We start from the raw sequence: 24,412 nt of genomic DNA, 5'->3' as shown, positions 1-24,412 counted from the left end.
TATGATAATAAACAAACCAAAAAAAAAAACAACTGTCCTTAAATGTTTAACATTGAGATCTCTGTTCCTCACATGTGCAGTTGTATTATTCATTTCCTCAAATATCAATAGTGAAACATCTGGAAAAAGTACTCACCACACGCTTAAGGGGCCGGTTTTCAGCATGGAAAGGACTAATGCGCCCTCTGTACGTTCAGTGATCATAGCTTTTTTGCTATTTGTTTAAAAGCTTTCCGACACGAGTTGGGAAGCTCTATGCGTGTGGAAAGATCAGGTTGCAGACTTCATTTTTGGCAAAGTGTCTAGTCTGCCGTGTTTGGATTGACTTTTGCCGCTCCGATGCCGTGCTGCGCTCCTTCTTTGTGGCGGTGCTGGGGAGTCCGGTCGTCCGTGCGCTGCCGTTAGTGAGCCTTTTGCTCGTTCGTCGCAAGGCCGTATGGTGAACTGTCCGAGATTTTGTGCGTTTTCTTCCCGCCGCAGTTTTAATACAAAAACAATTTTGTTAGGTACTTTTTATAATCTTAGGTGCAAAATGTTGGCACTGGCGATGCTGCTTAAGACAAAAAGAAATTGAAGGAAATCAGGCTTTTTTGGTGTTTGTGAAAAGGATGGGCTAAACACGCCACAATGGGGAAGGATTCTAAGCCTTACCTAACCCTAAACTGTCAACCGTAAACCATTAACAGTACTCCGACGCTAACTGTAACTGGGCCTCTTCAAAGCCATGAGCTTAACCCGCCCCTAACCCAAGCTCTATCACCAAACCTTTCCATGCTTAAACGTTTCTAACCGCTAACTTTGGAAAGGTGGTTTAATTAGAAAGATTGGATTTGTGGAAAAGATATATTTGCTTTCAAAGGAAACAGCATCAGGCAACTTGGTATTTGTGAAGCCGATGGGTTCAGCACGCCACGATTGGAAAAAAGAGTAGTAATCAGATTCCATCCCGAAGCCTTACCCCTAACCTTGTAACGCAGCCCAAAGAATGTGTGCCAGGAACTTCTGGTGGCTGCAGCAGAAGGGGAAGTTGCGGACCCCCGTAGGTAAGCGGTGGGGGAGTTACAATCTTCAGCTTTTCTTTTCTTAACGCAAACAACATTGTTTCAAAGAAGCAACCTCGCGCCCCAGTCACTAAGACTGCTGGAAGGTTTGTTTGAGCTGCCGCCTCATTTGAATACCCATGATGCACCGAGAAACGCCCCGCCTTATTGTTAGTTTAATAAGACTTTAAAACAGCCCAATATTAAATAGTTCCAATCCCTTTGCAATTGTGTTTTGCATGTGTTAAAGGTTCCATTGATCAGGCAAGAGCTGGGTGGGATTAATTAAACACACCTTAACCTCGAGGAGCACTGCCTGTGGCCGGGCCGTTGCCCTGCGGCATGCTTGGGTATACTCTGGTTTCTCTTCAGACTGAATAAATCTTTCGCCTTTTACTAAAGATTTCCGTGGGGAGGAACGACCATGAGTCTTAATCAATTTTTTGATGCCTGGCGTTTGCTGGGCTTCTTTGCTGTTGTTAACGATAGATCAAAAAGATTGCTTGCTTTAGTCGCAAGCTTCGTCCTGGCTAAGAGCTGCGTCGCATCCAGAAGCGCAAAATATCCTGCCTGTGTCATGCTATGTACTGTTTGGGGTTGTAGAAATGCTTTAACAAGGCAGAGTTAGACCACGCCCTCCAGGCTGTATGCAAATAAGCCTGTACATATGCTTTCAAGCATATTCCCAATTGTTCTTTATGATAATAAACAAACCAAAAAAAAAAACAACTGTCCTTAAATGTTTAACATTGAGATCTCTGTTCCTCACATGTGCAGTTGTATTATTCATTTCCTCAAATATCAATAGTGAAACATCTGGAAGAAGTACTCACCACACGCTTAAGGGGCCGGTTTTCAGCATGGAAAGGACTAATGCGCCCTCTGTACGTTCAGTGATCATAGCTTTTTTGCTATTTGTTTAAAAGCTTTCCGACACGAGTTGGGAAGCTCTATGCGTGTGGAAAGATCAGGTTGCAGACTTCATTTTTGGCAAAGTGTCTAGTCTGCCGTGTTTGGATTGACTTTTGCCGCTCCGATGCCGTGCTGCGCTCCTTCTTTGTGGCGGTGCTGGGGAGTCCGGTCGTCCGTGCGCTGCCGTCAGTGAGCCTTTTGCTCGTTCGTCGCAAGGCCGTATGGTGAACTGTCCGAGATTTTGTGCGTTTTCTTCCCGCCGCAGTTTTAATACAAAAACAATTTTGTTAGGTACTTTTTATAATCTTAGGTGCAAAATGTTGGCACTGGCGATGCTGCTTAAGACAAAAAGAAATTGAAGGAAATCAGGCTTTTTTGGTGTTTGTGAAAAGGATGGGCTAAACACGCCACAATGGGGAAGGATTCTAAGCCTTACCTAACCCTAAACTGTCAACCGTAAACCATTAACAGTACTCCGACGCTAACTGTAACTGGGCCTCTTCAAAGCCATGAGCTTAACCCGCCCCTAACCCAAGCTCTATCACCAAACCTTTCCATGCTTAAACGTTTCTAACCGCTAACTTTGGAAAGGTGGTTTAATAAGAAAGATTGGATTTGTGGAAAAGATATATTTGCTTTCAAAGGAAACAGCATCAGGCAACTTGGTATTTGTGAAGCCGATGGGTTCAGCACGCCACGATTGGAAAAAAGAGTAGTAATCAGATTCCATCCCGAAGCCTTACCCCTAACCTTGTAACGCAGCCCAAAGAATGTGTGCCAGGAACTTCTGGTGGCTGCAGCAGAAGGGGAAGTTGCGGACCCCCGTAGGTAAGCGGTGGGGGAGTTACAATCTTCAGCTTTTCTTTTCTTAACGCAAACAACATTGTTTCAAAGAAGCAACCTCGCGCCCCAGTCACTAAGACTGCTGGAAGGTTTGTTTGAGCTGCCGCCTCATTTGAATACCCATGATGCACCGAGAAACGCCCCGCCTTATTGTTAGTTTAATAAGACTTTAAAACAGCCCAATATTAAATAGTTCCAATCCCTTTGCAATTGTGTTTTGCATGTGTTAAAGGTTCCAATGATCAGGCAAGAGCTGGGTGGGATTAATTAAACACACCTTAACCTCGAGGAGCACTGCCTGTGGCCGGGCCGTTGCCCTGCGGCATGCTTGGGTATACTCTGGTTTCTCTTCAGACCGAATAAATCTTTCGCCTTTTACTAAATATTTCCGTGGGGAGGAATGACCATGAGTCTTAATCAATTTTTTGATGCCTGGCGTTTGCTGGGCTTCTTTGCAGTTGTTAACGATAGATCAAAAAGATTGCTTGCTTTAGTCGCAAGCTTCGTCCTGGCTAAGGGCTGCGTCGCATCCAGAAGCGCAAAATATCCTGCCTGTGTCATGCTATGTACTGTTTGGGGTTGTAGAAATGCTTTAACGAGGCAGAGTTAGACCACGCCCTCCAGACTGTATGCAAATAAGCCTGTACATATGCTTTCAAGCATATTCCCAATTGTTCTTTATGATAATAAACAAACCAAAAAAAAAAAACAACTGTCCTTAAATGTTTAACATTGAGATCTCTGTTCCTTACATGTGCAGTCGTATTATTCATTTCCTCAAATATCAATAGTGAAACATCTGGAAAAAGTACTCACCACACGCTTAAGGGGCCGGTTTTCAGCATGGAAAGGACTAATGCGCCCTCTGTACGTTCAGTGATCATAGCTTTTTTGCTATTTGTTTAAAAGCTTTCCGACACGAATTGGGAAGCTCTATGTGTGTGGAAAGATCAGGTTGCAGACTTCAGTTTTGGCAAAGTGTCTAGTCTGCCGTGTTTGGATTGACTTTTGCCGCTCCGGTGCCGTGCTGCGCTCCTTCTTTGTGGCGGTGCTGGGGAGTCCGGTCGTCCGTGCGCTGCCGTTAGTGAGCCTTTTGCTCGTTCGTCGCAAGGCCGTATGGTGAACTGTCCGAGATTTTGTGCGTTTTCTTCCCGCCGCAGTTTTAATACAAAAACAATTTTGTTAGGTACTTTTTATAATCTTAGGTGCAAAATGTTGGCACTGGCGATGCTGCTTAAGACAAAAAGAAATTGAAGGAAATCAGGCTTTTTTGGTGTTTGTGAAAAGGATGGGCTAAACACGCCACAATGGGGAAGGATTCTAAGCCTTACCTAACCCTAAACTGTCAACCGTAAACCATTAACAGTACTCCGACGCTAACTGTAACTGGGCCTCTTCAAAGCCATGAGCTTAACCCGCCCCTAACCCAAGCTCTATCACCAAACCTTTCCATGCTTAAACGTTTCTAACCGCTAACTTTGGAAAGGTGGTTTAATAAGAAAGATTGGATTTGTGGAAAAGATATATTTGCTTTCAAAGGAAACAGCATCAGGCAACTTGGTATTTGTGAAGCCGATGGGTTCAGCACGCCACGATTGGAAAAAAGAGTAGTAATCAGATTCCATCCCGAAGCCTTACCCCTAACCTTGTAACGCAGCCCAAAGAATGTGTGCCAGGAACTTCTGGTGGCTGCAGCAGAAGGGGAAGTTGCGGACCCCGTAGGTAAGCGGTGGGGGAGTTACAATCTTCAGCTTTTCTTTTCTTAACGCAAACAACATTGTTTCAAAGAAGCAACCTCGCGCCCCAGTCACTAAGACTGCTGGAAGGTTTGTTTGAGCTGCCGCCTCATTTGAATACCCATGATGCACCGAGAAACGCCCCGCCTTATTGTTAGTTTAATAAGACTTTAAAACAGCCCAATATTAAATAGTTCCAATCCCTTTGCAATTGTGTTTTGCATGTGTTAAAGGTTCCAATGATCAGGCAAGAGCTGGGTGGGATTAATTAAACACACCTTAACCTCGAGGAGCACTGCCTGTGGCCGGGCCGTTGCCCTGCGGCATGCTTGGGTATACTCTGGTTTCTCTTCAGACCGAATAAGTCTTTCGCCTTTTACTAAAGATTTCCCTGGGGAGGAACGACCATGAGTCTTAATCAATTTTTTGATGCCTGGTGTTTGCTGGGCTTCTTTGCTGTTGTTAACGATAGATCAAAAAGATTGCTTGCTTTAGTCGCAAGCTTCGTCCTGGCTAAGGGCTGCGTCGCATCCAGAAGCGCAAAATATCCTGCCTGTGTCATGCTATGTACTGTTTGGGGTTGTAGAAATGCTTTAACGAGGCAGAGGTAGACCACGCCCTCCAGACTGTATGCAAATAAGCCTGTACATATGCTTTCAAGCATATTCCCAATTGTTCTTTATGATAATAAACAAACCAAAAAAAAAAACTGTCCTTAAATGTTTAACATTGAGATCTCTGTTCCTCACATGTGCAGTCGTATTATTCATTTCCTCAAATATCAATAGTGAAACATCTGGAAAAAGTACTCACCACACGCTTAAGGGGCCGGTTTTCAGCATGGAAAGGACTAATGCGCCCTCTGTACGTTCAGTGATCATAGCTTTTTTGCTATTTGTTTAAAAGCTTTCCGACACGAGTTGGGAAGCTCTATGCGTGTGGAAAGATCAGGTTGCAGACTTCATTTTTGGCAAAGTGTCTAGTCTGCCGTGTTTGGATTGACTTTTGCCGCTCCGATGCCGTGCTGCGCTCCTTCTTTGTGGCGGTGCTGGGGAGTCCGGTCGTCCGTGCGCTGCCCTTAGTGAGCCTTTTGCTCGTTCGTCGCAAGGCCGTATGGTGAACTGTCCGAGATTTTGTGCGTTTTCTTCCCGCCGCAGTTTTAATACAAAAACAATTTTGTTAGGTACTTTTTATAATCTTAGGTGCAAAATGTTGGCACTGGCGATGCTGCTTAAGACAAAAAGAAATTGAAGGAAATCAGGCTTTTTTGGTGTTTGTGAAAAGGATGGGCTAAACACGCCACAATGGGGAAGGATTCTAAGCCTTACCTAACCCTAAACTGTCAACCGTAAACCATTAACAGTACTCCGACGCTAACTGTAACTGGGCCTCTTCAAAGCCATGAGCTTAACCCGCCCCTAACCCAAGCTCTATCACCAAACCTTTCCATGCTTAAACGTTTCTAACCGCTAACTTTGGAAAGGTGGTTTAATAAGAAAGATTGGATTTGTGGAAAAGATATATTTGCTTTCAAAGGAAACAGCATCAGGCAACTTGGTATTTGTGAAGCCGATGGGTTCAGCACGCCACGATTGGAAAAAAGAGTAGTAATCAGATTCCATCCCGAAGCCTTACCCCTAACCTTGTAACGCAGCCCAAAGAATGTGTGCCAGGAACTTCTGGTGGCTGCAGCAGAAGGGGAAGTTGCGGACCCCCGTAGGTAAGCGGTGGGGGAGTTACAATCTTCAGCTTTTCTTTTCTTAACGCAAACAACATTGTTTCAAAGAAGCAACCTCGCGCCCCAGTCACTAAGACTGCTGGAAGGTTTGTTTGAGCTGCCGCCTCATTTGAATACCCATGATGCACCGAGAAACGCCCCGCCTTATTGTTAGTTTAATAAGACTTTAAAACAGCCCAATATTAAATAGTTCCAATCCCTTTGCAATTGTGTTTTGCATGTGTTAAAGGTTCCAATGATCAGGCAAGAGCTGGGTGGGATTAATTAAACACACCTTAACCTCGAGGAGCACTGCCTGTGGCCGGGCCGTTGCCCTGCGGCATGCTTGGGTATACTCTGGTTTCTCTTCAGACCGAATAAATCTTTCGCCTTTTACTAAAGATTTCCGTGGGGAGGAACGACCATGAGTCTTAATCAATTTTTTGATGCCTGGCGTTTGCTGGGCTTCTTTGCTGTTGTTAACGATAGATCAAAAAGATTGCTTGCTTTAGTCGCAAGCTTCGTCCTGGCTAAGGGCTGTGTCGCATCCAGAAGCGCAAAATATCCTGCCTGTGTCATGCTATGTACTGTTTGGGGTTGTAGAAATGCTTTAACGAGGCAGAGTTAGACCACGCCCTCCAGACTGTATGCAAATAAGCCTGTACATATGCTTTCAAGCATATTCCCAATTGTTCTTTATGATAATAAACAAACCAAAAAAAAAAACAACTGTCCTTAAATGTTTAACATTGAGATCTCTGTTCCTTACATGTGCAGTTGTATTATTCATTTCCTCAAATATCAATAGTGAAACATCTGGAAAAAGTACTCACCACACGCTTAAGGGGCCGGTTTTCAGCATGGAAAGGACTAATGCGCCCTCTGTACGTTCAGTGATCATAGCTTTTTTGCTATTTGTTTAAAAGCTTTCCGACACGAATTGGGAAGCTCTATGCGTGTGGAAAGATCAGGTTGCAGACTTCAGTTTTGGCAAAGTGTCTAGTCTGCCGTGTTTGGATTGACTTTTGCCGCTCCGATGCCGTGCTGCGCTCTTCTTTGTGGCGGTGCTGGGGAGTCCGGTCGTCCGTGCGCTGCCGTTAGTGAGCCTTTTGCTCGTTCGTCGCAAGGCCGTATGGTGAACTGTCCGAGATTTTGTGCGTTTTCTTCCCGCCGCAGTTTTAATACAAAAACAATTTTGTTAGGTACTTTTTATAATCTTAGGTGCAAAATGTTGGCACTGGCGATGCTGCTTAAGACAAAAAGAAATTGAAGGAAATCAGGCTTTTTTGGTGTTTGTGAAAAGGATGGGCTAAACACGCCACAATGGGGAAGGATTCTAAGCCTTACCTAACCCTAAACTGTCAACCGTAAACCATTAACAGTACTCCGACGCTAACTGTAACTGGGCCTCTTCAAAGCCATGAGCTTAACCCGCCCCTAACCCAAGCTCTATCACCAAACCTTTCCATGCTTAAACGTTTCTAACCGCTAACTTTGGAAAGGTGGTTTAATTAGAAAGATTGGATTTGTGGAAAAGATATATTTGCTTTCAAAGGAAACAGCATCAGGCAACTTGGTATTTGTGAAGCCGATGGGTTCAGCACGCCACGATTGGAAAAAAGAGTAGTAATCAGATTCCATCCCGAAGCCTTACCCCTAACCTTGTAACACAGCCCAAAGAATGTGTGCCAGGAACTTCTGGTGGCTGCAGCAGAAGGGGAAGTTGCGGACCCCCGTAGGTAAGCGGTGGGGGAGTTACAATCTTCAGCTTTTCTTTTCTTAACGCAGACAACATTGTTTCAAAGAAGCAACCTCGCGCCCCAGTCACTAAGACTGCTGGAAGGTTTGTTTGAGCTGCCGCCTCATTTGAATACCCATGGTGCACCGAGAAACGCCCCGCCTTATTGTTAGTTTAATAAGACTTTAAAACAGCCCAATATTAAATAGTTCCAATCCCTTTGCAATTGTGTTTTGCATGTGTTAAAGGTTCCAATGATCAGGCAAGAGCTGGGTGGGATTAATTAAACACACCTTAACCTCGAGGAGCACTGCCTGTGGCCGGGCCGTTGCCCTGCGGCATGCTTGGGTATTCTCTGGTTTCTCTTCAGACCGAATAAATCTTTCGCCTTTTACTAAAGATTTCCGTGGGGAGGAACGACCATGAGTCTTAATCAATTTTTTGATGCCTGGCGTTTGCTGGGCTTCTTTGCTGTTGTTAACGATAGATCAAAAAGATTGCTTGCTTTAGTCGCAAGCTTCGTCCTGGCTAAGGGCTGTGTCACATCCAGAAGCGCAAAATATCCTGCCTGTGTCATGCTATGTACTGTTTGGGGTTGTAGAAATGCTTTAACGAGGCAGAGTTAGACCACGCCCTCCAGGCTGTATGCAAATAAGCCTGTACATATGCTTTCAAGCATATTCCCAATTGTTCTTTATGATAATAAACAAACCAAAAAAAAAAACAACTGTCCTTAAATGTTTAACATTGAGATCTCTGTTCCTCACATGTGCAGTTGTATTATTCATTTCCTCAAATATCAATAGTGAAACATCTGGAAAAAGTACTCACCACACGCTTAAGGGGCCGGTTTTCAGCATGGAAAGGACTAATGCGCCCTCTGTACGTTCAGTGATCATAGCTTTTTTGCTATTTGTTTAAAAGCTTTCCGACACGAGTTGGGAAGCTCTATGCGTGTGGAAAGATCAGGTTGCAGACTTCATTTTTGGCAAAGTGTCTAGTCTGCCGTGTTTGGATTGACTTTTGCCGCTCCGATGCCGCGCTGTGCTCCTTTGTGGCGGTGCTGGGGAGTCCGGTCGTCCGTGCGCTGCCGTTAGTGAGCCTTTTGCTCGTTCGTCGCAAGGCCGTATGGTGAACTGTCCGAGATTTTGTGCGTTTTCTTCCCGCCGCAGTTTTAATACAAAAACAATTTTGTTATGTACTTTTTATAATCTTAGGTGCAAAATGTTGGCACTGGCGATGCTGCTTAAGACAAAAAGAAATTGAAGGAAATCAGGCTTTTTTGGTGTTTGTGAAAAGGATGGGCTAAACACGCCACAATGGGGAAGGATTCTAAGCCTTACCTAACCCTAAACTGTCAACCGTAAACCATTAACAGTACTCCGACGCTAACTGTAACTGGGCCTCTTCAAAGCCATGAGCTTAACCCGCCCCTAACCCAAGCTCTATCACCAAACCTTTCCATGCTTAAACGTTTCTAACCGCTAACTTTGGAAAGGTGGTTTAATTAGAAAGATTGGATTTGTGGAAAAGATATATTTGCTTTCAAAGGAAACAGCATCAGGCAACTTGGTATTTGTGAAGCCGATGGGTTCAGCACGCCACGATTGGAAAAAAGAGTAGTAATCAGATTCCATCCCGAAGCCTTACCCCTAACCTTGTAACACAGCCCAAAGAATGTGTGCCAGGAACTTCTGGTGGCTGCAGCAGAAGGGGAAGTTGCGGACCCCCGTAGGTAAGCGGTGGGGGAGTTACAATCTTCAGCTTTTCTTTTCTTAACGCAAACAACATTGTTTCAAAGAAGCAACCTCGCGCCCCAGTCACTAAGACTGCTGGAAGGTTTGTTTGAGCTGCCGCCTCATTTGAATACCCATGATGCACCGAGAAACGCCCCGCCTTATTGTTAGTTTAATAAGACTTTAAAACAGCCCAATATCAAATAGTTCCAATCCCTTTGCAATTGTGTTTTGCATGTGTTAAAGGTTCCAATGATCAGGCAAGAGCTGGGTGGGATTAATTAAACACACCTTAACCTCGAGGAGCACTGCCTGTGGCCGGGCCGTTGCCCTGCGGCATGCTTGGGTATACTCTGGTTTCTCTTCAGACCGAATAAATCTTTCGCCTTTTACTAAAGATTTCCGTGGGGAGGAACGACCATGAGTCTTAATCAATTTTTTGATGCCTGGCGTTTGCTGGGCTTCTTTGCAGTTGTTAACGATAGATCAAAAAGATTGCTTGCTTTAGTCGCAAGCTTCGTCCTGGCTAAGGGCTGCGTCGCATCCAGAAGCGCAAAATATCCTGCCTGTGTCATGGTATGTACTGTTTGGGGTTGTAGAAATGCTTTAACGAGGCAGAGGTAGACCACGCCCTCCAGACTGTATGCAAATAAGCCTGTACATATGCTTTCAAGCATATTCCCAATTGTTCTTTATGATAATAAACAAACCAAAAAAAAAAAACTGTCCTTAAATGTTTAACATTGAGATCTCTGTTCCTCACATGTGCAGTCGTATTATTCATTTCCTCAAATATCAATAGTGAAACATCTGGAAAAAGTACTCACCACACGCTTAAGGGGCCGGTTTTCAGCATGGAAAGGACTAATGCGCCCTCTGTACGTTCAGTGATCATAGCTTTTTTTGCTATTTGTTTAAAAGCTTTCCGACACGAGTTGGGAAGCTCTATGCGTGTGGAAAGATCAGGTTGCAGACTTCATTTTTGGCAAAGTATCTAGTCTGCCGTGTTTGGATTGACTTTTGCCGCTCCGATGCCGCGCTGCGCTCCTTCTTTGTGGCGGTTCTGGGGAGTCCGGTCGTCCGTGCGCTGCCGTTAGTGAGCCTTTTGCTCGTTCGTCGCAAGGCTGTATGGTGAACTGTCCGAGATTTTGTGCGTTTTCTTCCCGCCGCAGTTTTAATACAAAAACAATTTTGTTAGGTACTTTTTATAATCTTAGGTGCAAAATGTTGGCACTGGCGATGCTGCTTAAGACAAAAAGAAATTGAAGGAAATCAGGCTTTTTTGGTGTTTGTGAAAAGGATGGGCTAAACACGCCACAATGGGGAAGGATTCTAAGCCTTACCTAACCCTAAACTGTCAACCGTAAACCATTAACAGTACTCCGACGCTAACTGTAACTGGGCCTCTTCAAAGCCATGAGCTTAACCCGCCCCTAACCCAAGCTCTATCACCAAACCTTTCCATGCTTAAACGTTTCTAACCGCTAACTTTGGAAAGGTGGTTTAATTAGAAAGATTGGATTTGTGGAAAAGATATATTTGCTTTCAAAGGAAACAGCATCAGGCAACTTGGTATTTGTGAAGCCGATGGGTTCAGCACGCCACGATTGGAAAAAAGAGTAGTAATCAGATTCCATCCCGAAGCCTTACCCCTAACCTTGTAACACAGCCCAAAGAATGTGTGCCAGGAACTTCTGGTGGCTGCAGCAGAAGGGGAAGTTGCGGACCCCCGTAGGTAAGCGGTGGGGGAGTTACAATCTTCAGCTTTTCTTTTCTTAACGCAAACAACATTGTTTCAAAGAAGCAACCTCGCGCCCCAGTCACTAAGACTGCTGGAAGGTTTGTTTGAGCTGCCGCCTCATTTGAATACCCATGATGCACCGAGAAACGCCCCGCCTTATTGTTAGTTTAATAAGACTTTAAAACAGCCCAATATCAAATAGTTCCAATCCCTTTGCAATTGTGTTTTGCATGTGTTAAAGGTTCCAATGATCAGGCAAGAGCTGGGTGGGATTAATTAAACACACCTTAACCTCGAGGAGCACTGCCTGTGGCCGGGCCGTTGCCCTGCGGCATGCTTGGGTATACTCTGGTTTCTCTTCAGACCGAATAAATCTTTCGCCTTTTACTAAAGATTTCCGTGGGGAGGAACGACCATGAGTCTTAATCAATTTTTTGATGCCTGGCGTTTGCTGGGCTTCTTTGCAGTTGTTAACGATAGATCAAAAAGATTGCTTGCTTTAGTCGCAAGCTTCGTCCTGGCTAAGGGCTGCGTCGCATCCAGAAGCGCAAAATATCCTGCCTGTGTCATGGTATGTACTGTTTGGGGTTGTAGAAATGCTTTAACGAGGCAGAGGTAGACCACGCCCTCCAGACTGTATGCAAATAAGCCTGTACATATGCTTTCAAGCATATTCCCAATTGTTCTTTATGATAATAAACAAACCAAAAAAAAAAAACTGTCCTTAAATGTTTAACATTGAGATCTCTGTTCCTCACATGTGCAGTCGTATTATTCATTTCCTCAAATATCAATAGTGAAACATCTGGAAAAAGTACTCACCACACGCTTAAGGGGCCGGTTTTCAGCATGGAAAGGACTAATGCGCCCTCTGTACGTTCAGTGATCATAGCTTTTTTTGCTATTTGTTTAAAAGCTTTCCGACACGAGTTGGGAAGCTCTATGCGTGTGGAAAGATCAGGTTGCAGACTTCATTTTTGGCAAAGTATCTAGTCTGCCGTGTTTGGATTGACTTTTGCCGCTCCGATGCCGCGCTGCGCTCCTTCTTTGTGGCGGTTCTGGGGAGTCCGGTCGTCCGTGCGCTGCCGTTAGTGAGCCTTTTGCTCGTTCGTCGCAAGGCTGTATGGTGAACTGTCCGAGATTTTGTGCGTTTTCTTCCCGCCGCAGTTTTAATACAAAAACAATTTTGTTAGGTACTTTTTATAATCTTAGGTGCAAAATGTTGGCACTGGCGATGCTGCTTAAGACAAAAAGAAATTGAAGGAAATCAGGCTTTTTTGGTGTTTGTGAAAAGGATGGGCTAAACACGCCACAATGGGGAAGGATTCTAAGCCTTACCTAACCCTAAGCTGTCAACCGTAAACCATTAACAGTACTCCGACGCTAACTGTAACTGGGCCTCTTCAAAGCCATGAGCTTAACCCGCCCCTAACCCAAGCTCTATCACCAAACCTTTCCATGCTTAAACGTTTCTAACCGCTAACTTTGCAAAGGTGGTTTAATTAGAAAGATTGGATTTGTGGAAAAGATATATTTGCTTTCAAAGGAAACAGCATCAGGCAACTTGGTATTTGTGAAGCCGATGGGTTCAGCACGCCACGATTGGAAAAAAGAGTAGTAATCAGATTCCATCCCGAAGCCTTACCCCTAACCTTGTAACACAGCCCAAAGAATGTGTGCCAGGAACTTCTGGTGGCTGCAGCAGAAGGGGAAGTTGCGGACCCCCGTAGGTAAGCGGTGGGGGAGTTACAATCTTCAGCTTTTCTTTTCTTAACGCAAACAACATTGTTTCAAAGAAGCAACCTCGCGCCCCAGTCACTAAGACTGCTGGAAGGTTTGTTTGAGCTGCCGCCTCATTTGAATACCCATGATGCACCGAGAAACGCCCCGCCTTATTGTTAGTTTAATAAGACTTTAAAACAGCCCAATATTAAATAGTTCCAATCCCTTTGCAATTGTGTTTTGCATGTGTTAAAGGTTCCAATGATCAGGCAAGAGCTGGGTGGGATTAATTAAACACACCTTAACCTCGAGGAGCACTGCCTGTGGCCGGGCCGTTGCCCTGCGGCATGCTTGGGTATACTCTGGTTTCTCTTCAGACCGAATAAATCTTTCGCCTTTTACTAAAGATTTCCGTGGGGAGGAACGACCATGAGTCTTAATCAATTTTTTGATGCCTGGCGTTTGCTGGGCTTCTTTGCTGTTGTTAACGATAGATCAAAAAGATTGCTTGCTTTAGTCGCAAGCTTCGTCCTGGCTAAGGTCTGCGTCGCATCCAGAAGCGCAAAATATCCTGCCTGTGTCATGCTATGTACTGTTTGGGGTTGTAGAAATGCTTTAACGAGGCAGAGGTAGACCACGCCCTCCAGACTGTATGCAAATAAGCCTGTACATATGCTTTCAAGCATATTCCCAATTGTTCTTTATGATAATAAACAAACCAAAAAAAAAAAACAACTGTCCTTAAATGTTTAACATTGAGATCTCTGTTCCTCACATGTGCAGTTGTATTATTCATTTCCTCAAATATCAATAGTGAAACATCTGGAAAAAGTACTCACCACACGCTTAAGGGGCCGGTTTTCAGCATGGAAAGGACTAATGCGCCCTCTGTACGTTCAGTGATCATAGCTTTTTTGCTATTTGTTTAAAAGCTTTCCGACACGAATTGGGAAGCTCTATGCGTGTGGAAAGATCAGGTTGCAGACTTCATTTTTGGCAAAGTGTCTAGTCTGCCGTGTTTGGATTGACATTTGCCGCTCCGATGCCGTGCTGCGCTCCTTCTTTGTGGCGGTGCTGGGGAGTCCGGTCGTCCGTGCGCTGCCGTTAGTGAGCCTTTTGCTCGTTCGTCGCAAGGCTGTATGGTGAACTGTCCGAGATTTTGTGCGTTTTCTTCCCGCCGCAGTTTTAATACAAAAACAATTTTGTTAGGTACTTTTTATAATCTTAGGTGCAAAATGTTGGCACTGGTGATGCTGCTTAAGACAAAAAGAAATTGAAGGAAATCAGGCTTTTTTGGTGTTTGTGAAAAGGATGGGCTAAACACGCCACAATGGGGAAGGATTCTAAGCCTTACCTAACCCTAAACTGTCAACCGTAAACCATTAACAGTACTCCGACGCTAACTGTAACTGGGCCTCTTCAAAGCCATGAGCTTAACCCGCCCCTAACCCAAGCTCTATCACCAAACCTTTCCATGCTTAAACGTTTCTAACCGCTAACTTTGGAAAGGTGGTTTAATAAGAAAGATTGGATTTGTGGAAAAGATATATTTGCTTTCAAAGGAAACAGCATCAGGCAACTTGGTATTTGTGAAGCCGATGGGTTCAGCACGCCACGATTGGAAAAAAGAGTAGTAATCAGATTCCATCCCGAAGCCTTACCCCTAACCTTGTAACGCAGCCCAAAGAATGTGTGCCAGGAACTTCTGGTGGCTGCAGCAGAAGGGGAAGTTGCGGACCCCGTAGGTAAGCGGTGGGGGAGTTACAATCTTCAGCTTTTCTTTTCTTAACGCAAACAACATTGTTTCAAAGAAGCAACCTCGCGCCCCAGTCACTAAGACTGCTGGAAGGTTTGTTTGAGCTGCCGCCTCATTTGAATACCCATGATGCACCGAGAAACGCCCCGCCTTATTGTTAGTTTAATAAGACTTTAAAACAGCCCAATATTAAATAGTTCCAATCCCTTTGCAATTGTGTTTTGCATGTGTTAAAGGTTCCAATGATCAGGCAAGAGCTGGGTGGGATTAATTAAACACACCTTAACCTCGAGGAGCACTGCCTGTGGCCGGGCCGTTGCCCTGCGGCATGCTTGGGTATACTCTGGTTTCTCTTCAGACCGAATAAGTCTTTCGCCTTTTACTAAAGATTTCCCTGGGGAGGAACGACCATGAGTCTTAATCAATTTTTTGATGCCTGGCGTTTGCTGGGCTTCTTTGCTGTTGTTAACGATAGATCAAAAAGATTGCTTGCTTTAGTCGCAAGCTTCGTCCTGGCTAAGGGCTGCGTCGCATCCAGAAGCGCAAAATATCCTGCCTGTGTCATGCTATGTACTGTTTGGGGTTGTAGAAATGCTTTAACGAGGCAGAGGTAGACCACGCCCTCCAGACTGTATGCAAATAAGCCTGTACATATGCTTTCAAGCATATTCCCAATTGTTCTTTATGATAATAAACAAACCAAAAAAAAAAAACTGTCCTTAAATGTTTAACATTGAGATCTCTGTTCCTCACATGTGCAGTCGTATTATTCATTTCCTCAAATATCAATAGTGAAACATCTGGAAAAAGTACTCACCACACGCTTAAGGGGCCGGTTTTCAGCATGGAAAGGACTAATGCGCCCTCTGTACGTTCAGTGATCATAGCTTTTTTGCTATTTGTTTAAAAGCTTTCCGACACGAGTTGGGAAGCTCTATGCGTGTGGAAAGATCAGGTTGCAGACTTCATTTTTGGCAAAGTGTCTAGTCTGCCGTGTTTGGATTGACTTTTGCCGCTCCGATGCCGTGCTGCGCTCCTTCTTTGTGGCGGTGCTGGGGAGTCCGGTCGTCCGTGCGCTGCCCTTAGTGAGCCTTTTGCTCGTTCGTCGCAAGGCCGTATGGTGAACTGTCCGAGATTTTGTGCGTTTTCTTCCCGCCGCAGTTTTAATACAAAAACAATTTTGTTAGGTACTTTTTATAATCTTAGGTGCAAAATGTTGGCACTGGCGATGCTGCTTAAGACAAAAAGAAATTGAAGGAAATCAGGCTTTTTTGGTGTTTGTGAAAAGGATGGGCTAAACACGCCACAATGGGGAAGGATTCTAAGCCTTACCTAACCCTAAACTGTCAACCGTAAACCATTAACAGTACTCCGACGCTAACTGTAACTGGGCCTCTTCAAAGCCATGAGCTTAACCCGCCCCTAACCCAAGCTCTATCACCAAACCTTTCCATGCTTAAACGTTTCTAACCGCTAACTTTGGAAAGGTGGTTTAATAAGAAAGATTGGATTTGTGGAAAAGATATATTTGCTTTCAAAGGAAACAGCATCAGGCAACTTGGTATTTGTGAAGCCGATGGGTTCAGCACGCCACGATTGGAAAAAAGAGTAGTAATCAGATTCCATCCCGAAGCCTTACCCCTAACCTTGTAACGCAGCCCAAAGAATGTGTGCCAGGAACTTCTGGTGGCTGCAGCAGAAGGGGAAGTTGCGGACCCCCGTAGGTAAGCGGTGGGGGAGTTACAATCTTCAGCTTTTCTTTTCTTAACGCAAACAACATTGTTTCAAAGAAGCAACCTCGCGCCCCAGTCACTAAGACTGCTGGAAGGTTTGTTTGAGCTGCCGCCTCATTTGAATACCCATGATGCACCGAGAAACGCCCCGCCTTATTGTTAGTTTAATAAGACTTTAAAACAGCCCAATATTAAATAGTTCCAATCCCTTTGCAATTGTGTTTTGCATGTGTTAAAGGTTCCAATGATCAGGCAAGAGCTGGGTGGGATTAATTAAACACACCTTAACCTCGAGGAGCACTGCCTGTGGCCGGGCCGTTGCCCTGCGGCATGCTTGGGTATACTCTGGTTTCTCTTCAGACCGAATAAATCTTTCGCCTTTTACTAAAGATTTCCGTGGGGAGGAACGACCATGAGTCTTAATCAATTTTTTGATGCCTGGCGTTTGCTGGGCTTCTTTGCTGTTGTTAACGATAGATCAAAAAGATTGCTTGCTTTAGTCGCAAGCTTCGTCCTGGCTAAGGGCTGTGTCGCATCCAGAAGCGCAAAATATCCTGCCTGTGTCATGCTATGTACTGTTTGGGGTTGTAGAAATGCTTTAACGAGGCAGAGTTAGACCACGCCCTCCAGACTGTATGCAAATAAGCCTGTACATATGCTTTCAAGCATATTCCCAATTGTTCTTTATGATAATAAACAAACCAAAAAAAAAAAACAACTGTCCTTAAATGTTTAACATTGAGATCTCTGTTCCTTACATGTGCAGTTGTATTATTCATTTCCTCAAATATCAATAGTGAAACATCTGGAAAAAGTACTCACCACACGCTTAAGGGGCCGGTTTTCAGCATGGAAAGGACTAATGCGCCCTCTGTACGTTCAGTGATCATAGCTTTTTTGCTATTTGTTTAAAAGCTTTCCGACACGAATTGGGAAGCTCTATGCGTGTGGAAAGATCAGGTTGCAGACTTCAGTTTTGGCAAAGTGTCTAGTCTGCCGTGTTTGGATTGACTTTTGCCGCTCCGATGCCGTGCTGCGCTCTTCTTTGTGGCGGTGCTGGGGAGTCCGGTCGTCCGTGCGCTGCCGTTAGTGAGCCTTTTGCTCGTTCGTCGCAAGGCCGTATGGTGAACTGTCCGAGATTTTGTGCGTTTTCTTCCCGCCGCAGTTTTAATACAAAAACAATTTTGTTAGGTACTTTTTATAATCTTAGGTGCAAAATGTTGGCACTGGCGATGCTGCTTAAGACAAAAAGAAATTGAAGGAAATCAGGCTTTTTTGGTGTTTGTGAAAAGGATGGGCTAAACACGCCACAATGGGGAAGGATTCTAAGCCTTACCTAACCCTAAACTGTCAACCGTAAACCATTAACAGTACTCCGACGCTAACTGTAACTGGGCCTCTTCAAAGCCATGAGCTTAACCCGCCCCTAACCCAAGCTCTATCACCAAACCTTTCCATGCTTAAACGTTTCTAACCGCTAACTTTGGAAAGGTGGTTTAATTAGAAAGATTGGATTTGTGGAAAAGATATATTTGCTTTCAAAGGAAACAGCATCAGGCAACTTGGTATTTGTGAAGCCGATGGGTTCAGCACGCCACGATTGGAAAAAAGAGTAGTAATCAGATTCCATCCCGAAGCCTTACCCCTAACCTTGTAACACAGCCCAAAGAATGTGTGCCAGGAACTTCTGGTGGCTGCAGCAGAAGGGGAAGTTGCGGACCCCCGTAGGTAAGCGGTGGGGGAGTTACAATCTTCAGCTTTTCTTTTCTTAACGCAGACAACATTGTTTCAAAGAAGCAACCTCGCGCCCCAGTCACTAAGACTGCTGGAAGGTTTGTTTGAGCTGCCGCCTCATTTGAATACCCATGGTGCACCGAGAAACGCCCCGCCTTATTGTTAGTTTAATAAGACTTTAAAACAGCCCAATATTAAATAGTTCCAATCCCTTTGCAATTGTGTTTTGCATGTGTTAAAGGTTCCAATGATCAGGCAAGAGCTGGGTGGGATTAATTAAACACACCTTAACCTCGAGGAGCACTGCCTGTGGCCGGGCCGTTGCCCTGCGGCATGCTTGGGTATTCTCTGGTTTCTCTTCAGACCGAATAAATCTTTCGCCTTTTACTAAAGATTTCCGTGGGGAGGAACGACCATGAGTCTTAATCAATTTTTTGATGCCTGGCGTTTGCTGGGCTTCTTTGCTGTTGTTAACGATAGATCAAAAAGATTGCTTGCTTTAGTCGCAAGCTTCGTCCTGGCTAAGGGCTGTGTCACATCCAGAAGCGCAAAATATCCTGCCTGTGTCATGCTATGTACTGTTTGGGGTTGTAGAAATGCTTTAACGAGGCAGAGTTAGACCACGCCCTCCAGGCTGTATGCAAATAAGCCTGTACATATGCTTTCAAGCATATTCCCAATTGTTCTTTATGATAATAAACAAACCAAAAAAAAAAACAACTGTCCTTAAATGTTTAACATTGAGATCTCTGTTCCTCACATGTGCAGTTGTATTATTCATTTCCTCAAATATCAATAGTGAAACATCTGGAAAAAGTACTCACCACACGCTTAAGGGGCCGGTTTTCAGCATGGAAAGGACTAATGCGCCCTCTGTACGTTCAGTGATCATAGCTTTTTTGCTATTTGTTTAAAAGCTTTCCGACACGAGTTGGGAAGCTCTATGCGTGTGGAAAGATCAGGTTGCAGACTTCATTTTTGGCAAAGTGTCTAGTCTGCCGTGTTTGGATTGACTTTTGCCGCTCCGATGCCGCGCTGTGCTCCTTTGTGGCGGTGCTGGGGAGTCCGGTCGTCCGTGCGCTGCCGTTAGTGAGCCTTTTGCTCGTTCGTCGCAAGGCCGTATGGTGAACTGTCCGAGATTTTGTGCGTTTTCTTCCCGCCGCAGTTTTAATACAAAAACAATTTTGTTATGTACTTTTTATAATCTTAGGTGCAAAATGTTGGCACTGGCGATGCTGCTTAAGACAAAAAGAAATTGAAGGAAATCAGGCTTTTTTGGTGTTTGTGAAAAGGATGGGCTAAACACGCCACAATGGGGAAGGATTCTAAGCCTTACCTAACCCTAAACTGTCAACCGTAAACCATTAACAGTACTCCGACGCTAACTGTAACTGGGCCTCTTCAAAGCCATGAGCTTAACCCGCCCCTAACCCAAGCTCTATCACCAAACCTTTCCATGCTTAAACGTTTCTAACCGCTAACTTTGGAAAGGTGGTTTAATTAGAAAGATTGGATTTGTGGAAAAGATATATTTGCTTTCAAAGGAAACAGCATCAGGCAACTTGGTATTTGTGAAGCCGATGGGTTCAGCACGCCACGATTGGAAAAAAGAGTAGTAATCAGATTCCATCCCGAAGCCTTACCCCTAACCTTGTAACACAGCCCAAAGAATGTGTGCCAGGAACTTCTGGTGGCTGCAGCAGAAGGGGAAGTTGCGGACCCCCGTAGGTAAGCGGTGGGGGAGTTACAATCTTCAGCTTTTCTTTTCTTAACGCAAACAACATTGTTTCAAAGAAGCAACCTCGCGCCCCAGTCACTAAGACTGCTGGAAGGTTTGTTTGAGCTGCCGCCTCATTTGAATACCCATGATGCACCGAGAAACGCCCCGCCTTATTGTTAGTTTAATAAGACTTTAAAACAGCCCAATATCAAATAGTTCCAATCCCTTTGCAATTGTGTTTTGCATGTGTTAAAGGTTCCAATGATCAGGCAAGAGCTGGGTGGGATTAATTAAACACACCTTAACCTCGAGGAGCACTGCCTGTGGCCGGGCCGTTGCCCTGCGGCATGCTTGGGTATACTCTGGTTTCTCTTCAGACCGAATAAATCTTTCGCCTTTTACTAAAGATTTCCGTGGGGAGGAACGACCATGAGTCTTAATCAATTTTTTGATGCCTGGCGTTTGCTGGGCTTCTTTGCAGTTGTTAACGATAGATCAAAAAGATTGCTTGCTTTAGTCGCAAGCTTCGTCCTGGTTAAGGGCTGCGTCGCATCCAGAAGCGCAAAATATCCTGCCTGTGTCATGGTATGTACTGTTTGGGGTTGTAGAAATGCTTTAACGAGGCAGAGGTAGACCACGCCCTCCAGACTGTATGCAAATAAGCCTGTACATATGCTTTCAAGCATATTCCCAATTGTTCTTTATGATAATAAACAAACCAAAAAAAAAAAACTGTCCTTAAATGTTTAACATTGAGATCTCTGTTCCTCACATGTGCAGTCGTATTATTCATTTCCTCAAATATCAATAGTGAAACATCTGGAAAAAGTACTCACCACACGCTTAAGGGGCCGGTTTTCAGCATGGAAAGGACTAATGCGCCCTCTGTACGTTCAGTGATCATAGCTTTTTTTGCTATTTGTTTAAAAGCTTTCCGACACGAGTTGGGAAGCTCTATGCGTGTGGAAAGATCAGGTTGCAGACTTCATTTTTGGCAAAGTATCTAGTCTGCCGTGTTTGGATTGACTTTTGCCGCTCCGATGCCGCGCTGCGCTCCTTCTTTGTGGCGGTTCTGGGGAGTCCGGTCGTCCGTGCGCTGCCGTTAGTGAGCCTTTTGCTCGTTCGTCGCAAGGCTGTATGGTGAACTGTCCGAGATTTTGTGCGTTTTCTTCCCGCCGCAGTTTTAATACAAAAACAATTTTGTTAGGTACTTTTTATAATCTTAGGTGCAAAATGTTGGCACTGGCGATGCTGCTTAAGACAAAAAGAAATTGAAGGAAATCAGGCTTTTTTGGTGTTTGTGAAAAGGATGGGCTAAACACGCCACAATGGGGAAGGATTCTAAGCCTTACCTAACCCTAAGCTGTCAACCGTAAACCATTAACAGTACTCCGACGCTAACTGTAACTGGGCCTCTTCAAAGCCATGAGCTTAACCCGCCCCTAACCCAAGCTCTATCACCAAACCTTTCCATGCTTAAACGTTTCTAACCGCTAACTTTGCAAAGGTGGTTTAATTAGAAAGATTGGATTTGTGGAAAAGATATATTTGCTTTCAAAGGAAACAGCATCAGGCAACTTGGTATTTGTGAAGCCGATGGGTTCAGCACGCCACGATTGGAAAAAAGAGTAGTAATCAGATTCCATCCCGAAGCCTTACCCCTAACCTTGTAACACAGCCCAAAGAATGTGTGCCAGGAACTTCTGGTGGCTGCAGCAGAAGGGGAAGTTGCGGACCCCCGTAGGTAAGCGGTGGGGGAGTTACAATCTTCAGCTTTTCTTTTCTTAACGCAAACAACATTGTTTCAAAGAAGCAACCTCGCGCCCCAGTCACTAAGACTGCTGGAAGGTTTGTTTGAGCTGCCGCCTCATTTGAATACCCATGATGCACCGAGAAACGCCCCGCCTTATTGTTAGTTTAATAAGACTTTAAAACAGCCCAATATTAAATAGTTCCAATCCCTTTGCAATTGTGTTTTGCATGTGTTAAAGGTTCCAATGATCAGGCAAGAGCTGGGTGGGATTAATTAAACACACCTTAACCTCGAGGAGCACTGCCTGTGGCCGGGCCGTTGCCCTGCGGCATGCTTGGGTATACTCTGGTTTCTCTTCAGACCGAATAAATCTTTCGCCTTTTACTAAAGATTTCCGTGGGGAGGAACGACCATGAGTCTTAATCAATTTTTTGATGCCTGGCGTTTGCTGGGCTTCTTTGCTGTTGTTAACGATAGATCAAAAAGATTGCTTGCTTTAGTCGCAAGCTTCGTCCTGGCTAAGGTCTGCGTCGCATCCAGAAGCGCAAAATATCCTGCCTGTGTCATGCTATGTACTGTTTGGGGTTGTAGAAATGCTTTAACGAGGCAGAGGTAGACCACGCCCTCCAGACTGTATGCAAATAAGCCTGTACATATGCTTTCAAGCATATTCCCAATTGTTCTTTATGATAATAAACAAACCAAAAAAAAAAAACAACTGTCCTTAAATGTTTAACATTGAGATCTCTGTTCCTCACATGTGCAGTTGTATTATTCATTTCCTCAAATATCAATAGTGAAACATCTGGAAAAAGTACTCACCACACGCTTAAGGGGCCGGTTTTCAGCATGGAAAGGACTAATGCGCCCTCTGTACGTTCAGTGATCATAGCTTTTTTGCTATTTGTTTAAAAGCTTTCCGACACGAATTGGGAAGCTCTATGCGTGTGGAAAGATCAGGTTGCAGACTTCATTTTTGGCAAAGTGTCTAGTCTGCCGTGTTTGGATTGACATTTGCCGCTCCGATGCCGTGCTGCGCTCCTTCTTTGTGGCGGTGCTGGGGAGTCCGGTCGTCCGTGCGCTGCCGTTAGTGAGCCTTTTGCTCGTTCGTCGCAAGGCTGTATGGTGAACTGTCCGAGATTTTGTGCGTTTTCTTCCCGCCGCAGTTTTAATACAAAAACAATTTTGTTAGGTACTTTTTATAATCTTAGGTGCAAAATGTTGGCACTGGTGATGCTGCTTAAGACAAAAAGAAATTGAAGGAAATCAGGCTTTTTTGGTGTTTGTGAAAAGGATGGGCTAAACACGCCACAATGGGGAAGGATTCTAAGCCTTACCTAACCCTAAACTGTCAACCGTAAACCATTAACAGTACTCCGACGCTAACTGTAACTGGGCCTCTTCAAAGCCATGAGCTTAACCCGCCCCTAACCCAAGCTCTATCACCAAACCTTTCCATGCTTAAACGTTTCTAACCGCTAACTTTGGAAAGGTGGTTTAATAAGAAAGATTGGATTTGTGGAAAAGATATATTTGCTTTCAAAGGAAACAGCATCAGGCAACTTGGTATTTGTGAAGCCGATGGGTTCAGCACGCCACGATTGGAAAAAAGAGTAGTAATCAGATTCCATCCCGAAGCCTTACCCCTAACCTTGTAACGCAGCCCAAAGAATGTGTGCCAGGAACTTCTGGTGGCTGCAGCAGAAGGGGAAGTTGCGGACCCCGTAGGTAAGCGGTGGGGGAGTTACAATCTTCAGCTTTTCTTTTCTTAACGCAAACAACATTGTTTCAAAGAAGCAACCTCGCGCCCCAGTCACTAAGACTGCTGGAAGGTTTGTTTGAGCTGCCGCCTCATTTGAATACCCATGATGCACCGAGAAACGCCCCGCCTTATTGTTAGTTTAATAAGACTTTAAAACAGCCCAATATTAAATAGTTCCAATCCCTTTGCAATTGTGTTTTGCATGTGTTAAAGGTTCCAATGATCAGGCAAGAGCTGGGTGGGATTAATTAAACACACCTTAACCTCGAGGAGCACTGCCTGTGGCCGGGCCGTTGCCCTGCGGCATGCTTGGGTATACTCTGGTTTCTCTTCAGACCGAATAAGTCTTTCGCCTTTTACTAAAGATTTCCCTGGGGAGGAACGACCATGAGTCTTAATCAATTTTTTGATGCCTGGCGTTTGCTGGGCTTCTTTGCTGTTGTTAACGATAGATCAAAAAGATTGCTTGCTTTAGTCGCAAGCTTCGTCCTGGCTAAGGGCTGCGTCGCATCCAGAAGCGCAAAATATCCTGCCTGTGTCATGCTATGTACTGTTTGGGGTTGTAGAAATGCTTTAACGAGGCAGAGGTAGACCACGCCCTCCAGACTGTATGCAAATAAGCCTGTACATATGCTTTCAAGCATATTCCCAATTGTTCTTTATGATAATAAACAAACCAAAAAAAAAAAACTGTCCTTAAATGTTTAACATTGAGATCTCTGTTCCTCACATGTGCAGTCGTATTATTCATTTCCTCAAATATCAATAG

At 44.5% G+C, this 24,412-nt stretch overlaps 14 non-coding genes across 14 annotated transcripts; all 14 read left to right on the top strand.

Annotated features, from left to right (window-relative positions):
• Window positions 1–1,392: 1,392 nt before the first annotated feature.
• LOC128488130 (U5 spliceosomal RNA) lies at window positions 1,393–1,507 on the top strand. The gene has a single exon (XR_008353567.1). It is a non-coding gene; the product is annotated as a U5 spliceosomal RNA (small nuclear RNA).
• A 1,622-nt stretch (window positions 1,508–3,129) lies between these two features.
• LOC128488229 (U5 spliceosomal RNA) lies at window positions 3,130–3,244 on the top strand. The gene has a single exon (XR_008353660.1). It is a non-coding gene; the product is annotated as a U5 spliceosomal RNA (small nuclear RNA).
• A 1,622-nt stretch (window positions 3,245–4,866) lies between these two features.
• LOC128488238 (U5 spliceosomal RNA) lies at window positions 4,867–4,981 on the top strand. The gene has a single exon (XR_008353668.1). It is a non-coding gene; the product is annotated as a U5 spliceosomal RNA (small nuclear RNA).
• A 1,619-nt stretch (window positions 4,982–6,600) lies between these two features.
• Window positions 6,601–6,715, top strand: LOC128488019 (U5 spliceosomal RNA). Its single transcript, XR_008353461.1, has one exon. It is a non-coding gene; the product is annotated as a U5 spliceosomal RNA (small nuclear RNA).
• Window positions 6,716–8,336: 1,621 nt separating this feature from the next.
• On the top strand, window positions 8,337–8,451 carry LOC128488158 (U5 spliceosomal RNA). Its single transcript, XR_008353594.1, has one exon. It is a non-coding gene; the product is annotated as a U5 spliceosomal RNA (small nuclear RNA).
• Window positions 8,452–10,070: 1,619 nt separating this feature from the next.
• Window positions 10,071–10,185, top strand: LOC128488018 (U5 spliceosomal RNA). Its single transcript, XR_008353460.1, has one exon. It is a non-coding gene; the product is annotated as a U5 spliceosomal RNA (small nuclear RNA).
• A 1,621-nt stretch (window positions 10,186–11,806) lies between these two features.
• Window positions 11,807–11,921, top strand: LOC128488017 (U5 spliceosomal RNA). The gene has a single exon (XR_008353459.1). It is a non-coding gene; the product is annotated as a U5 spliceosomal RNA (small nuclear RNA).
• A 1,621-nt stretch (window positions 11,922–13,542) lies between these two features.
• LOC128488016 (U5 spliceosomal RNA) lies at window positions 13,543–13,657 on the top strand. Its single transcript, XR_008353458.1, has one exon. It is a non-coding gene; the product is annotated as a U5 spliceosomal RNA (small nuclear RNA).
• Window positions 13,658–15,279: 1,622 nt separating this feature from the next.
• On the top strand, window positions 15,280–15,394 carry LOC128488241 (U5 spliceosomal RNA). The gene has a single exon (XR_008353671.1). It is a non-coding gene; the product is annotated as a U5 spliceosomal RNA (small nuclear RNA).
• Window positions 15,395–17,014: 1,620 nt separating this feature from the next.
• LOC128488015 (U5 spliceosomal RNA) lies at window positions 17,015–17,129 on the top strand. The gene has a single exon (XR_008353457.1). It is a non-coding gene; the product is annotated as a U5 spliceosomal RNA (small nuclear RNA).
• A 1,622-nt stretch (window positions 17,130–18,751) lies between these two features.
• On the top strand, window positions 18,752–18,866 carry LOC128488156 (U5 spliceosomal RNA). The gene has a single exon (XR_008353592.1). It is a non-coding gene; the product is annotated as a U5 spliceosomal RNA (small nuclear RNA).
• Window positions 18,867–20,485: 1,619 nt separating this feature from the next.
• LOC128488013 (U5 spliceosomal RNA) lies at window positions 20,486–20,600 on the top strand. Its single transcript, XR_008353455.1, has one exon. It is a non-coding gene; the product is annotated as a U5 spliceosomal RNA (small nuclear RNA).
• A 1,621-nt stretch (window positions 20,601–22,221) lies between these two features.
• On the top strand, window positions 22,222–22,336 carry LOC128488012 (U5 spliceosomal RNA). The gene has a single exon (XR_008353454.1). It is a non-coding gene; the product is annotated as a U5 spliceosomal RNA (small nuclear RNA).
• Window positions 22,337–23,958: 1,622 nt separating this feature from the next.
• Window positions 23,959–24,073, top strand: LOC128488239 (U5 spliceosomal RNA). Its single transcript, XR_008353669.1, has one exon. It is a non-coding gene; the product is annotated as a U5 spliceosomal RNA (small nuclear RNA).
• The last annotated feature ends 339 nt before the right edge of the window (window positions 24,074–24,412 follow it).

Source organism: Spea bombifrons, chromosome 3 (genome assembly GCF_027358695.1).
Source record: "Spea bombifrons isolate aSpeBom1 chromosome 3, aSpeBom1.2.pri, whole genome shotgun sequence".
Taxonomy (NCBI): domain Eukaryota; kingdom Metazoa; phylum Chordata; class Amphibia; order Anura; family Pelobatidae; genus Spea; species Spea bombifrons.
This window is presented reverse-complemented; position numbering and strand designations above follow the sequence as displayed.